This window comes from Priapulus caudatus, unplaced genomic scaffold (genome assembly GCF_000485595.1).
Source record: "Priapulus caudatus unplaced genomic scaffold, Priapulus_caudatus-5.0.1 Scaffold19, whole genome shotgun sequence".
Classification (NCBI taxonomy): Eukaryota; Metazoa; Priapulida; class Priapulimorpha; order Priapulimorphida; family Priapulidae; genus Priapulus; species Priapulus caudatus.
The window spans coordinates 119,458-120,097 of record NW_014577080.1 but is presented as its reverse complement, the minus strand read 5'-3'; positions in this window follow the sequence as shown (position 1 = coordinate 120,097).

Sequence of the window (640 nt, the reverse complement as noted above, 5' to 3'; positions counted from 1 at the left end):
ACTTCTACTTCACCCCCTCCCGTACTTCCCCTTCTCTCCCCTGTCCATCGCTCAGACTAATTCTTATTCTACACCTCCTCAGCTATCTTCCCTGCCGCCTTTCCTCGGTCTCTTGCCCCTCTCTCCTATAGCAAGCTACCTTATGCAGTTTTTTTAGTCCGAACTGTACGTCTGAAACTTTGCTCGCGCATGCGCAATATCTCTTGAGAAAAATCACATTTTGCAAAGATTATGCATTTAAAATGTAGAGGAGTTATCCTAGCATGGATTTCTATGATAACATTCTATCAGTAGACATCACTTAAGACATAGGAAGAAGACCTTGCATGTAAGGTGCCCTCTGCATATGCCAGTCAGTACATAATCTGGTTTCGTTAGTGTGTTTATGCATGCACAATATCTTACCAGAGGAGCTATATTTTTTTATGAATATGCATTTAATATAGTTAGGGGTATCTCAGCATCGATTTATGTATTTAATTGTTATCAGTACACCTGTGTTTATAATTAGCAGAGCGCCCTAGCCTGCAGGGTGCAAAACGGTTACGTCACCCCTCCCGTACATCCCCTTCTCTCCCCTGTCCATCGCTCAGCCTAATTCTACTTCTGCCGCCCCTCGGCTATCTTCCCTGTCGCTTTT